Source organism: Protopterus annectens, chromosome 4.part0 (assembly GCF_019279795.1).
Source record: "Protopterus annectens isolate FY-2018-M chromosome 4.part0, PAN1.0, whole genome shotgun sequence".
Lineage (NCBI taxonomy): Eukaryota > Metazoa > Chordata > Ceratodontiformes > Protopteridae > Protopterus > Protopterus annectens.
This window is the reverse complement of record NC_056733.1, coordinates 24,331,494-24,346,302: the sequence shown is the minus strand read 5'-3', so window position 1 is coordinate 24,346,302 and position 14,809 is coordinate 24,331,494.

The following is a 14,809-nucleotide window of genomic DNA, read 5'->3' as shown; positions in this document are numbered from 1 at the left end:
GGAGCAATCTGTCAATCAGTGACTCAAGTGACAGCAATTTAGTCCTGCCATTTGAAGGTACATAAAAGAGAATCTTTTGGAACATGTTGTATTCAAAATAATTGTGGATGTTGAGAGTGCTTTTCATGGGGTCCACTGGTCCTCCAGGCAGCCACAAGAAAAAGTCAGAAGATGATTGCAAGGGGAAACAAGCAACAAGTTGAAGCCTAACCCTCTGAGAGGAAAGGTCCTAGTTTAGTTGTGTTCACCTGGCACAGTCCCTAGAGGTATATTATGCTTAGTTAATGAAAGCTCAAGGTCCAAGCCATCCTTAACCTCAGCAGAATAAGGATCATCAGAGCCTGATCCTAGGGCAGGGTGCCTCATTTCATGCAACAATGGACTGAAGGTACAAGGGATCCAGGAGTTTACTGGAGAATTGAAAAATTCTTGAAGAGATCTTAAACCTCAAGGAGTTGGCATTCAGCAGATTTAAGATCTCTGATGTGAACTTGAACTGCAGGTGCATAATCCCACTGTTAAGAAACATGGCCTGAATGCAGCACCATATGTGGCACAGAATTTTCTTCAGGAAATGCGGCTCTTAGCCGCTACAAGATCCCGGGCATACATTGGTTTACAGTGTACCAGAATGGGAAGCACATCCACCAGTCATCACTCACTTTTTTATAACACTTTCTTTGAGCTAACAGAGAGCGAGTACTTCAGGTCTCCCTTACTTTCTGCTTCATGTGAAGCATCAGAGGATACTGAGGTCATTGTTTTTTAGGTGGTAAAGGATAATGTATCTACTCCACATCTTCTTTTGAAGACTCTTCCATAATCATGAGCTTCAGACTAATGACGAACTGTAAAGACTAACCTCACCCACTTATTCCCTCTCCACAGAAAGACTTGTCAGACTTCCTTGGGTAGACTCCAGAAGAGCCCTGGGTTATCAGCAGTGTAGGGTATTTAAAGATCACAGATGTTTTGGTGTAAAGAAGTTTTCATTTCACCCTAAGGCTAAACAATTCATCATTAACATATTTAGAGAAACTGGGATTTGAGGACTTCAGAAGGATGAACTTTCCCCCTGCAGAAATGCTTTTTTTTGATAAAAAAATTAACCTTACCTGGTGTCACATTTACTTTTTCAAAAATGTTATCATTATTATATATGTAAAGACAAAGTGTTCCACAATTGTCATGTACCATCATGCTGCGTACACAGCATATGTGTTATGCAGTAGTTTATATACAGTTAGCAGTAGGTTGTCGTTTGGACATACTCTTATAAGTTTATAGTAGAGATTGAAGGTATATGAAGGGAGTAATTAGTGCAAACTCTAAGTGATGTAGATTTGGTTAGAAAATTAGTTATGTAGAGGTAAAGATGAAGGAGAAAAAGCCGAAAAGTAGGGTAGTCATACAAGGTGGAGGAAGAGGAGTAGGCCATATTAGTTATGTTGGAGGGGTGGGGGTTGGGGGAAAGAAAGTAGTTGCATTAATAGATGTGTTTAAATTTGATGGGGATATTTTGGTTGTAAGGTACTAGAGCTGACTGTTGGTAATGAAAGAAAGAGGTAGTCTGGACTAGTGCGTGGACATAGACATTGATTTGTGAGGTTGTTCATCAGTAGCTTTTTAAATTGTGATGGGCTGTCAGTTGTTACAATTGGTTGTGAAATATAGTTAGAATAAGTGGTGTCACTAGTGGTGGTGTTCAGTTTGGATACTTCCAGTATAGATTTATTAGAGGATTGGAGGACTTGAGTATTGGTGTAGGGTAGGATTTTTTTCTGGTCGGTGGATTAGTCTGCGGCAGTTATCACTTGAGTGTTGGATAGGTAATGGTGTAGTTCTAGCCAGTTCAGTTGTTGTAAGGCAGACCAATGATGAGATCTGTGTGGGGAGCTGTTGACAAATGTAGCAATTTTATTGTGACAGGATTTTAGTTTGGCCAGATCTATTTTTTTCTAAATTGGTGAGGATAGGGAAGGTATAAAGTAAGGTGGAGAGTAGCAGTGACCTGGCAATTGCCTGTCTTGTGGTGCTAGTGAGGAATGGCTTCAGTCTATATCGGGAACCTAGTGTAATGTGTGTCTTTTTGAGTGACTGAGATAGATGTATATAGAATTTCAAGTTATTGTCTATAAACACACTTTGTAGTTTTTTTTGGTCTTCAGTAAATATTGTGGTATTATTGGAAGGGTGTAGTTGGAATGGAGTTGTAAGGTCACTTGATTTACTAAGGAGAAAGGGCATGAGTTTGGTTTGAGACGAGTTTAGGATTATTTGTGAGCCTGATAACCAGGCTTCAATTGACAGGAAGGACTGTTGTGTCTTTGCTTTGAGTTCCTGTAAGTTAGTTGCAGCATGTATGACAGTGGTGTCATCAGCGTATTGTACAATAGAGGCTAAAGGGGCTGCTGTGCTAAGTCTGTGAATATACTGAAAGTGGAGGGTGTAGGAATGATCCTTGGGAGATTCCCCAAGAAAAGAGGTAAAAGGGAAGAAAGATCATGGTGCCATTTAATGACTTGGCAGTTAGGTTGCTAAGGAATCATGCTAATGATGTATGGCTGAGTTTTAGGGTGGAGAGTTTAAGAAGTCATTTCTGATGAGAAACAGTATCAAATGCTTTGGTTAGGTCCAAGAATACAGAGGACACCAGATATCCATTGCTTCTATGTTGGTTGATGGTATTGGTGAAACTGAACAGGGCAGTTTTTGTACTATGGTTTGGGAAAAATCCATGTTGTGTGCTAGGAAAGGAGGTTATTAGCTAACATGTAATTGAAGAGCTGCATGTGAATGCACTTTTCTAAGACTTTAGATGGGGGTTATAAGATAGCTATAGGGCTGTAATTTGAGAATTCAGTAGAGCTAACATCTTTGTGCAAAGAGATTATGTAAGATATTTTCCATGTTTGTGGAATGTGTTTTCGGTTATAGACAGGTTGATGAGGATGAGACTGGATAGGAGATGGCATCTGCTGCTTGTTTAAGAATTCAGAGTGCAGGTCGTTAGCTGCTAGGGTTGTGGGCTTAAGTTCAGTCAGTAGTTTTTTTATGGTTTGAGTTTGGCAGGTTTGAAAGAGAAAGAGTCACTTTACTTAATGGCCATAGTTGGGACAGTAGGAGGATCTTTGCAGTGGTTCTTAGTAAGTGAGCATATGGTGTTTGTAAAGAAGGAGTTAAATTGTGAAGTGATACTATCATTACTGTTTGTGATTGATGGCGTAGGGGTGGAGGATTGGCTTGAGTGTAGGAGCTTACTTATGGCAGACCAGAATTTTGTAGGATTGTGGAGATGCTTTTGTTGTATAGTGGTTTGTTTGTTTGTTTGTGTCTTTCGGCTTTTTCCCGGTTAGGGGTCGCCACAGCAGAACTCCGGTCCACTAATGATTGGTAGTGTATTTTTACGTACCAGGTTACCAGCCCTGATGCACAACCTTCAACGAAGGCACGCCCCACTCACGTATGCCCCCACACAGAAGACGCTCTAGCTGAGAATCGAACAGGACGTCTTGTTATGAGGTGACAACGCTACCACAGCACCACCACCGCAGTATAGTGGTATAGTATAATGTGTGTCTAGTTTGACTTGGGCGTTAGCTTTATTTCAAAGCTGTCTGTAGTGTTCTAGGTTGACCTGAGTTTTGTTGGTGTGCCAGATTGTCCAAGCTTTATCTCTAAGTTTGAGTAAAGACTTAATTTCTTTAGATAGCCAAGGAGTGAAGTTGGTTTTCACTTTAGTAGTTCTACATGGGATAGGGCTGTTTAATATTTCAAGGAAGCCGGTGTTAAAATAGTCCACAGCAGTATCAAGGGGTAACATTTTGAGTGGGGTCCAGTTGCAGTTTAGTAAGACTGAGTTAAAGGTTCGAGCATTGAAGTGTTTTCTGTTGCGAATATGGCAATAGGTAGTATTTCTCTGGGGGTGAAGATGTCTAATTAAGTATGTTGGGAGATGATCACTAATGCTATCTGGGAGACAGCCTGATTGGTAGGTTAGTATAGGTTTATTGGTCAGAATCAGATCTAAAATATTTATTTTATTTATTCTATTTTACATTTGTTTACTGGGATGGTCCATTTGGATGCAAGCCCATTTTCAGCTGAGGCCCGGGGTGAAAAGCCCCAGATAGGCATTGATATGAGAGGAATAAGTACATTGATATAATAAGACAAGTATAAATATACATTGGCATCAGTGGCATCTCAATATCAGAGGATCAAATAATAGTATACTTTGACATATACAGTATCATAACCATTGTTTACAGAGTATTGAATTGTTTTTTTTTTTATAATATAGTAGGCATTTGAGGATAGGTTTAGCTTTGTTAATCAGGTTAGTAAAGATTCAGAGAGAGGAGGGTGGGCTTGAAGAGGTCTAGTATATTAGTAAGGGTTCATAGATGGCTACTGTTCTTGGGGGGGGGGCATGCTGGTTGGGGAATAAGACATAGAGGGGAGGGATTAACCTGGGTTGATACAGGAGCAGATTCATTTGCTATATAGGTGGCCTTTTAGCTGTTTCTTAAATTGGGTTGAGATTGTAATGTTTAAAATATGTTGGGGAATTGTGTTCCAGGTTTTGGAAATATGGTGGGAGCAGAGGGTATCCTCAGCCTTGTTGTTGGTTTTGGAGACTTGTAAGAGGGTTTTGTGTGTAGATTGCAGTTATTGAGTGTTATTGTGTGGTTGGACTAATTGTTGCAAGCCTGGGGTTCTGTCTGGTTCGTATACTAAGTGGTGGGTGATAATGAGTTGGGTGTAGGTCAGGTGTTGGGGGAGCTCGAAACAATTTAATCATTGTAGGGAGGAGCAGTGCTGGCACCTATGTGGGGAGGCTGTGGCAAACTTTGCTATTTTGTTATAGCAGGATTCAAGTTTGGAAAGTTCAGGGGTTGGGAGGGTGGCCTAATGGTTAAGGTGTTTGCCTTACAAACACAAGGTGCAGGGTTTGAGTCTCGCAAGGGATAATTTGCTAACCTTACAATGGCTCGCAAGGGCAGTTAGCTTAGTACTAACCTATGAACCTATGAAGCTAAGTTTGGTGAGGATGGGGGAGGCATAAAGTAGAGTGGATAGGAGGTGAGTTCTGGTGATGTCTAATCTGGCTTGGTATGTAATAAATGACTTAATATGGTAGAGAGAGCCTAGTTTTATATAAGTTTTTTAATGGACTGAGACAGATGAATATCACATTTCAGTTTGTTATCTATAGTAACACCTAATAGTGTGGTTTGGGAGGTGGCAGCTATGATTGTGTTATTTGAGGAATGTATGTGAAAAGAGGTAGGGTATATAGTTGATTTGACGAGGAGAATCGGTTCAGTATAAGGTTAGGTTTGTTTAACTAAGAATCTGTCAGAGAAGGATTGTTGTGTGATGTCCTTTAGCTGTATGAGGGAGGATGCATTACATATGAGGGTAGAATCATCTGTGTATTAGATAACTGAGGGATGGATTTGTGTAGTTGGTTAGTGAATATATTGAAGAGTGGGGGGCCTACTATGGAACCTTGTGGGACTCCAATGTTACCAGAGAGTAAAGATGATAGCTCCTGTTCCCACCTAACAGCATGTTGCTGTTAGGTAGCTGTGGAACCATGTTTGGGTAGAGTGGCTAAGGTTTAAGGTGGCTAGCTCTCAGTTTAATTTCTGGTTTGAAACTGTGTCAAAGGCTTTGGAGAGGTCTAGAAAGATTGCGGAGACAAGTCTGTTTTGGTTTCAATGGTGGTTTTCAGTACTGGTAAAACTGAGGACGGTGGTTGTGTTGCTATGGTGGGGGCAAAAACTATGTTGTGTGTGAGACAGGACATTATTTATTTATTTATTTTACATTTGTTAACCGGGGGTGTCTGACTGAGCCGAAAAGGCCCTTTTTCAGCAGAGGCCTGGGGAGAAAAGCTCTACAAAGAAAAATTACAGACATATTTAGTTATTTAGACATGATCAATATACCCACAAATTACAAGAGACATGTTTTTAGAGTGGTATGCGGCACAAACAGTTAGAGTGGAGAGAACAATCAAAAAAATATTAATTTTAAAAATAAAGGTAAGTAATAGATTTGTGGTGTATGGCTGGACTTTGGAATGTAGGTAGAATACATACATAGTACATAGGTACAGTACATACATTGTAGATTAGCCAGTGTTTGTGAGTAAGATCGAAAAACTATTATCAATTGCTCTAGATTTAGTATGTATATGTTATCTGCTTACACTAGCCTGGGGAGCAATCATGGCACTGCCAACTTTGCTTGAGATGTTGCCTGATGAGGTCTTTAAAGGAGGCTTTGGATGATGTGTTTTGAATGCTAGTAGGGACAGAGTTCCATTTTTTAGCCACCAAACTACTATATAGTGCATCTCCAAAGCTATTGTAGCTGTTGGTGACTTCTAGTAGTAGTTTGCTTGATGATCTAAGAGGCCTTTTGGCTGAGTGATGTTGTACTAGGTTTTGAGGGCAGGACACTTATTGGGGAGGTAATAGATAGAATGACAGAGGCAGAGCTGATTGTAGGTTAGGAGGTTGGGCAGTTCAAGCCAGTGGAGCTGTCTCAAAGCAGTACAGTGATGAGTTCTATATGAGCAATTTGCAGCAAAGCGGACAATTCTGTTATAGCAAGCTTCCATTTTGCTTAGTTCAGTTTTGTTGAGATTAGTCAGAATGGGAGATGCATAGAGTAGGGTGGATAGAAGTTGGGAGCGAGCAATGGCTGATCTTGTGTTGTTGGTAAGAAATGGTTTGATACGGTAGAGTGACCCCAGTTTGGCATGTACTTTTTTAATAGTTAAGTTCAGATGACTATCAAATTTTAGGTGGGAGTCTATGGTTATTCCCAATAGCTTAGTCTGTGCCACTGGAGCAATTGGAGTAGCATTTGTGGAGTAGATAGTGAATTGACTGTTAGTGTTTTTGTTAGAACTGGTTATAATCATAAGCTGAGTTTTCTTTGGATTGAGGATAAGTTGGGCTTTGGTAAGGTAGTTTTCAACGTCAGAGAATGCTAGTTGAGTTGTTTGTAGGAGGGTGGGAATGTTTTGTGCAGCACAGATTAAGGTAGTGTCATCTGCATACTGAATTATAGATGCATGCTGTGTGGAGGTGTGGAGGTCATTTGTGAAGACTGTGAATAGTAGTGGTCCTAAGATAGAACCCTATGGGACTCCCATAGTTATGGGCAGCTGAGGAGAGAGAGAATTTTCCCATTTCACAACTTGGTACCTGTCAGTTAAGTAGCTTTGGAACCAGGTAAGAGTGGAATTAGATAGATGATATTGGTTTAGTTTGTTTAGCAGGATTTGGTGTGAGACTGTGTCAAATGCTTTGGACATATCCAAAAAAAGAGTTGACACTTGCAGGCCTTCATTTTTGAGACGGTTTACTGTGTCTGTGAAGCAGAGGAGAGCTGTAGTGGTACTATGGGCAGGTCTGAAACCATGCTGAGTAGGTGACAGGATGTTGCAGTCTAGGAGATAGTTTAGCATCTGGGTATGGATGCATTTTTCTAGGATTTTGGCCAGGGGGGAGAGTAAAGCAATGGGTCTGTAGTTATTAAGTTCAGTGGAGGTCCCACCTTTATGTATGGGTGTAACATAGGATATTTTCCAGAGTTTGGGCACATAGTTTTCAACAATTGATCTGTTTATGAGAGTGGAGACTGGGATAGCAATAGCATCTGCTGTAAGTTTCAAGAAATAGCTGGGGAGTAGGTCGGCTGCTGTTGATGAGGTTTTTAGTTTGGAGAGCATGCCTTTGATTGAAGTGGTGGAAACTGTTTAGAGGGTAAAGCTTGTATTAGTGTTATTTGTGTTGGGGGGGATAGTGAGGAAGGAACTGTCCTGTGATACTAAGGATAGAACTGAGTTCACAAAGTGGGAGTTGAATTGTGTTTCGATGGGAACTTTAGTGTCAGGGGTGGTTGGTTTGGGGATAGCCTTTAGGGTGGATTTTAGTAGCTGGTTTACATTTTTCCAAAATTTTTGCGGGTTGTGTTGGTATTTAGTTTGTAATGTTGTGTAGTAGGATTTTTTGTCCAGCCTAATGCATTTTTTTGCACGGTTGCGCAGTTCTTGGTACTTAGTTAGGCTTTGTGTTTCTTTGATTTTTTGATAGTAACGCCAGACAGTGTCTCTGGACTTGAGGATTTGTTTGGTTTCTTTACTGAGCCAGAGGTTTGTAGAGGTTCTAACCTTGATTTTGCACAATGGAGCGACAGTGTCTAGGTGTTGTAGAAATGTTTTGTTGAAATATGCTACAGCCTGGTCAAGTGGGAGGGTTTTTAGGGGGGTCCAGTCACAGTTACACAGTAAAGTGTTGAGGACCTCAGGAGAGAATGTTTTTGTGTTTCTAGTGGATATATAGTTAGTGGTTTTCCATATGCTTGTTCTACTATGTATAAAGTATATTATGTTGTGGTCACTTAAGGTGTCTGGGAGACTGCCTGTGTGAGGGTACAATGTGGGGTTGTTAGTTAGGACCCAGTCAAGGATGGATTCCCTTTTAGATTTTTTATCACACCTAGTTGGAATTTGGACTAGCTGCTGGTAGCCATGGAGATTTATTAGATTACTTGGTGGTTCTGATATACAGGTGAACCAATCTAGGTTGAAGTCCCCCAGAATAAGGGTTTCTTGTGAGTATGTGGAAGAACACCCAGGATAAGAAGTCTTCAGGGCTAGCAGGTGTATTACCAGGTGGAATATAGATCACAATTGTGGTGATGACCTTTTTAGGGTGAAGCTGAAGTTGTGAGATAAGTATGTCCCAATTATTGGGGGAGGGGTAGGAGTTTGGTAATTGATGGACAGTTAAGTTGGACTTGTAGAGTAAGGCAGTTCCACCCCCTTTACGAAGTGGTCTGCCTTGTCTAATGATATTGTAGCCGGTAGGGAGAACTTCTGAGTTAGCTATGTTTTTATTTAGCCAGGTTTCTGTTAAAGCAACTATGTCTGGGGAGTAGTGTGCTATTGTGGCCTGGAGTTCAGGTATTTTATTTTTGATACTTCTAATATTAATATTTAGCATTAAAAGATGGTTGGTTTTGCTGCTGTTGTTGATTTGCCCAGGGATGAAGAAAGTGGGGGTGTTATGTTCTGACATTTGTGTTGGAGCAGTTTGTGTTGGACAGGATGAATTTGGGCCTGGGTTGGGGTGGATATCCCCACTTATGGTGAGCCTGGAGTTAAAATGGTTATACAGATGTTGGAGTTTGGTGAGGAGTGTGAGAAAGTATTGTGTTTTTTGGAGTAGGAATGAGAGCATATGTGTTTAGTTCTGAATTGGTCCGTTATGTAGTTCTTGAATAAGTGTGGGCAGATATTATTATAATGTGTGGTGTCTGTGTATGAGAGTGCATAATGTAGTGTTGTGCTACTAAGTTTAGGGATATTGCTAGAGTGATAACTTGTGGTGTTGTAAAGAATTATGAGAAGACAGACTAGATTTAGTTGTGTGATAGTCATGGTTATAAAGTTTATGTTGTTTCTAGGTGGGGGTCTGAATAGGAATTATAGGGTTGCACTATATGTGGATGGGGATGTAGTGTGGGTGATGTAAAAAATGCCTAGTGGGAATGAGAGTGATTGGGAGTATTTTGTGTGGAGCAAGTTGGTGTGGTTTAATGTGATATGACTTGAGGAGCTGTGACTGGTGGAGGTGATGTGAGGGTGAGCTGTGGGTGTGGCTATGATTACTATAAATGTAGAGGTAGTGGGGGTGGGAGGGAATAGGGTGCAGGGCAGGGGAGCGGAGAGAGCCCGAGCATTAGCGAGGGCAAACGGAGTGGGGCAGAGCCAGAGACAACCAAGGCAAGAGAAAAAAGTAAGTATTACTTTACAAATCTGAACACTTTTAAAACAAATTCCTTAGGTCTAATGGCTTACCGGCTAGCAGAATGTAATTGCTGAAGAGCACTTGTGTCCTGGTGGGAGACTAGAAATTTAAAGATGGCTCCATGCTCAGCAGGATTCTAATATAGACTTTGTATTGGGGGAGGGAGATAGCACAAGGGGTGTAAACCAGGTGGAATGCAAAGAAACCAGAGAGGCAATCAGTGGAAATCAGTGAAGGCCTCAGAAAGAGTAAGTAATAATTCAAACTACCTGTAAAGTGAAGGAGAGAAGAGACAGCAAAGTTTATTAAGGTTGGGAGTGTGTCTTTACATTGACTTGCTGATTAGTAACCAGTTTTTGCACAGATTAGAGTAGGGAGATACATTAGCAATGATAGAGATGCAAATAAACAGGTGATCCTCCAAGTGATACAAACTAAGGCAGAAAGAACTGAGAGGGCTGCTTGATGGTTAATTTAATTTAGTCACAGGGATGTGAATTAAATCTATACTGCCTATTGGACAGTTAGGAGTATTGTACTATCGGGGGGGGGAGGGTGCACAAGGCTACAACAGTCAGTTTTATTAGCAAGCTGAGAACTACTAAGAAATACTGCTAATGTAATAGCTTCACTCTCATAAAACATACAAGTAGAATGCCTGGGTAGACTGACCCTGCTCTTGAGGCTCAAAATGTATATCCTTGTTTAGTTTGCAATACTGATTCCTTCTTACACTGTATAGATGGAGTGGTAGCCGCAGACTGCAGATTTGCTTGAGTGTGCTCCTGCTCTTGAGGCTCAAAATGTATATCCTTGTTTAGTTTGCAATACTGATTCCTTCTTACACTGTATAGATGGAGTGGTAGCCGCAGACTGCAGATTTGCTTGAGTGTGCTCCTGCTCTTGAGGCTCAAAATGTATATCCTTGTTTAATTTGCAATACTGATTCCTTCTTACACTGTATAGATGGAGTGGTAGCTGCAGATAGAAGGTGATTTAGGAACTGGGTGTGGAAACATTTTTCAAGTATTTTATAGAGGGGTGAAAGGATGGTGATGGGTCTGTAGTTTGTGAGTTCTTTAGAATTTCCACCTTTATGGAGGGGAATGATGTAGGAAACTTTCCAGAGTAGGGGGACATAGTTTTTGGTAATAGAGTGGTTGATGAGGATGGATATGGGGTATGTGATGACTTCTGTGACAATTCTGATGGTAAATTGCTCCTGTTAGGCTGGTGAGTTTGAGTTTTTTAAGAAGTTTGTTTATGGTGTGAGTTGGAACAGGTTTTAAGTTGAAGGTGTTTTTGAGATTACTATTGATTGCTGGGATCTTGAGTGAGGTATTTTGGTCATATTTCATAACAGAGTGTATTGAGTTTATGAAAAAGAAATTGAACTGTGTTTCAATATTGTCCACTGATGGGGATGTGGTAGATGTAGGGGTGGTAGTGTTGCCAAATTGAAGGTGATTTTTATGGTGGACCAGAATTTTTTGGTGGTTATTTTGGTGCTTTTGTTGTGCAGTGGTGTAGCATATTTTTAATTTGCTTTTATTTGGGATGTAGCTTTATTTCTAAGCTGTTTGTAGAGTTGTAGCATTGTAGCTTGCCCTGTTCTGTTAGTTAACTAGTGTACCCTTACCATATCCCTTTGTTTTAGGAGATCATTGGTGCTGTTTGTTAGCCATGGTGAATGGTGCTTTTTTTATTCTAGCAGATATAGGGGTAGGCTATTTATGATGTCCAAAGAAGTTAGTGTTAAAGTGTTGTACAGCAGCATCTAATGGTAGGGATTTTAGGGGAGACCAATTTATTTGTTGGAGTAGGGAATGAAATGTTTGGGCATTGAATTTCTTTTTATTATGGATTTGGATTTGGATTTGGATTTGTCGGGAGACTGATTGTCTAGGTGGACTGAGATTATATCTAAGCAAATAAGTGGGCAGGTGGTTACTGATGATGTTGAGGAAACACCCTGTTTGGAGGGCTGTGGGAGATCCATTAATGAGGGTCCAGTCTAGAATTGAATGTTTGTTAGAAGTTTTATCTATTCTGGTGGGTTCATGTATGACCTGGAAGAAACCATGTAGGTTTACAAAGACAGAGGTTATTGGTATCATAGGAGGTCCAGTTTGTGTTGAGGTTTCCTATTATGATGGTTTTTGGTGGTAGGTTGAGGATAGCTGGTGGAGAATTTCTTCAACTGTATTTCAGTTTTCTCCTGGGGATGTAGACGGCTACTAGGATCAAGGTTTTATTTTTATTAATATTTAGTTTACTGACAATTATTTCAGTATTGTTAAATGCAGGAAGACTGGTGCTAATGAGTTCCAGTGCTAGCTTTTGTTTGAACATTATAGCTACCCCCCCCACCCCCATTTAATTTGATGGTCAAGTCGGTGTATGTTGTATCCAGGGGGTAGGATTTCATTGTTTTTGATATGTGGTTCGGGGTAGGCTTCAGTCAGAATGGCAATGTCAGGGGAGTATAAGTCTAGTAGAGCATGTAAGTCATGAACTTTATTTAATAGACTTTTTAGATTTATGTTAAGGAACAGGAGAGAGTGCCCTTTGGGGTGGGAGAGGATGATGGGGGGGGTTATGTGGTGAGTGTGTGGAGGTTTATTTTGATTGAATTGGAGGCCAGAGTTGAGGTGGATATTGCCACTGAGTTGTAGCCATGGGGAGATCTTCAGTTGTAGACCTGGTTTTGTGGTATTTGAGTGGAAAGTAGCCTATGTGGGTAGTGCTGAAGAGATTGTATGCAATGTAGGGGATGTTAAGGGGGTTTGAGATGTAGTATAGTAGCTGTGGAGTGGTGAGGATGTTGATTGTTGATGGGAGTGTGGAACTTTGTTAGGAGGTAGAGGAAGGTTAATGCAAGTAAGCTAGCTGTGTGGAGAAGTAGGATTTTTAGTGATAAATGGAGTGATTGTGACATAGTGCATCTTGGTTATGTGGTGATATGGTTTGAGAGGGAATGTAGGAAAGGAAGTGAGAAAGGAGCTTAGGTTTTAGGTATTTGAATGTGTAGTTAGCTAGAGTAGGTAACTGTGTAGATGGGAGTGACTTGTGGAAGAATAGGGGTGTGTGTAAGAGCAGGGTAGAGACTGGATTTGATAACTGTGGATTGGGTAGAAGGTAAGGGGGAGGTAAGATGTAATGGGATAATTGTTGCTGTGGTAGGGTGTGATTCAAATTGATCTTGATTGGTTGGTTTAAAGTGTAGCATGTGGCTAGAGGTAAATGTGGGAGTAGTGGGAGCACGTGGTAATTGGGGGCAGGATAGGGGAGCAAAGTGAGCTCGAGCATAGCGAGGGTGAATGGAGTCGGCTGAGTCAAGATTGAGAACACAGCCAGGAGCAATCAGTCACTTTGGTGTGTTAAGGAGTGGAGAAGATAATAACACAGGTATACCAGCAAAACAGATAAGTTTATAACAACAAAATGATATCCCTGTTCCAATGATTGAGAAAAGAGATTAAAACAAATGGGAAATCTCTAAGGGGAAAAGGGCTAAGTAAAGTTAGGAGACCAGCATAATAATTAAGGTCTAACAGGGAAGCACCGGGGGGGAGGGGTCCAGTAGTGTGCACTCATGGGCAAGTTCTAGTACAAGTGTGCAACAACAGAGTGGCAAAAATAAGCAAACATACACCGTGGTGGCTTCCTTTAAGCAGGTAGGAATGGCCATGGATTTGAAACTGCGGCTATAGCTGTCTGAAGGTTCACTGATGTGATGGAAAAAAGAAATGCAGTACGTACGTTAACAGGGCACCATAGAGGCTTCTTTTAAGCAGGTAAGGATGGTCGTGGGTTTGAAATTGCGGTTATAGCTTTCTGGAAATTCACTGATGTAAAGTAAAAAAGAAACACAGCAAGTACATTAACAGGGCACAGTGGAGGCTTCCTTTAAGCAGGTAAGGATGGCTGTGGGTTTGAAATTGCTTTTATAGCTGTCTGGAAGTTCACTGATATGAAGGAAAAAAGAAATGCAGTGAGTACATAACATGGTACCGTGATGGAGTCCTTTAAGCAGGTAAAGATGGCCATGGGTTTGAATTTGCGGTTATAGCTGTCTGGAAGTTCACTGATGTGAAGGAAAAAGGAAACACAGCAAGTACATTAATAGGGCTAAGTCAGCAGACTACAGGAGATGCCGTCAGCACCATTACATATCTGGACTTACTATATTTAAAATAGGATGTCTCTTGGTCGCATTATCTATTCATGTTGTGGATTGAGTAACTTGAGTGAAGCCATGTAGGTTGATATAGTTAGAGGAGTTATCTGAGGTATAGGAGTACCAGCCAGAGTTAAAGTCACTTAATATGATGGTTTCTTGTTGGAATCTTATTGAAATTCAGTGTAAAATTTCCTCAGTTAAATTGGAGTTATTGCCAGGACGAATATAAGTACCTATTATGGTTAGATATTTCTTGTGGTTCATTACAACTTGATAAAAAGTACCTCAATGTTATTGAAATTAGGCATGCCTGGTTCTATGAGTTCTACTTTTATGTTTTGTGTATACAGTAGAGCTATACCACCCCCTCACTTGTTTTTTCTGTCACATCTATGTATATTGTAACCTGGGGAAGAATATCATTGCTGGTAATGTCAGATTTTAGCCACATTTTTGTTGGTATTATAATATCAGGGGAGTAGAGAGATAGGCTAGCGTGCAGTTCATGTATTTTATTTATTATGCTCCTAAAATGCATGTTAATGAGGGTAGGAGGGGAAGGTTAGAGCTACTGGGAGAGGTTAATTCCCCTCTGTTAGGCTGTGTACTGGCGGGATTGGTAGATTTCTGATGAATATGCTTAGGGCCTTGGTTAGGGTGTATGTCTTCAGAGAGTTTTAGCTGTGTAGAGAAATATAAAAGACTTTTGGAGAGTTTAGCTATGAGTTTGGTGTATTTGAGAGAGGTTTGTGATTTTAGAATAAGGGAGAGAAACTTATCAGGAAAGTAT